The sequence below is a fragment of the Propithecus coquereli genome, unplaced genomic scaffold, assembly GCF_000956105.1.
Source record: "Propithecus coquereli isolate 6110/MARCELLA unplaced genomic scaffold, Pcoq_1.0 Scaffold199, whole genome shotgun sequence".
Lineage (NCBI taxonomy): Eukaryota > Metazoa > Chordata > Mammalia > Primates > Indriidae > Propithecus > Propithecus coquereli.
The window spans coordinates 2,572,170-2,572,701 of record NW_012144855.1 but is presented as its reverse complement, the minus strand read 5'-3'; positions in this window follow the sequence as shown (position 1 = coordinate 2,572,701).

Below are 532 nucleotides of genomic sequence, written 5' to 3'. Positions count from 1 at the left end.
CTGCTGCAAAATTTAATCTATGCTTCAATAACTCCAAAAAAACACAAGTATTTTAAAGGGTTTTCTTCTCAAAAACATTTATTACTGTGTTTTCTACAGTACACCTATGCTAAATTTAATCATAAAAAGTAAATGCTATTATATGGTCAATACTTCATTTATTCTACTAATTGTGAGTTTCTTAAAGCCAAGAAGGACTTTTTATTCCTTATTATCTGTTATAGAACCTTTGCCACAGGGCACAATGCCTTTCACATAACGTACAATCAAATACTTCAATGGAAAAAAATGACATTAAAGAAATTTTTAAAAATATATATTCTTGATTCTAAATGATAATCTCTTGTATTCTGATAAAACTTAATAATTAAAAGCTTAAATTTTACTTTTGGTAAAGTTTTATTAAAAAAAAAAAAAGTGCACCAGGCACTGTGGCTCATGCCTGTAATCCCAGTGCATTGAGAGGCCAACGTGGGAGGATCGCTTGAGGCCAGGAGTTCAAGACCAGCCTGAGCAAATTAGCAAGCCCCTC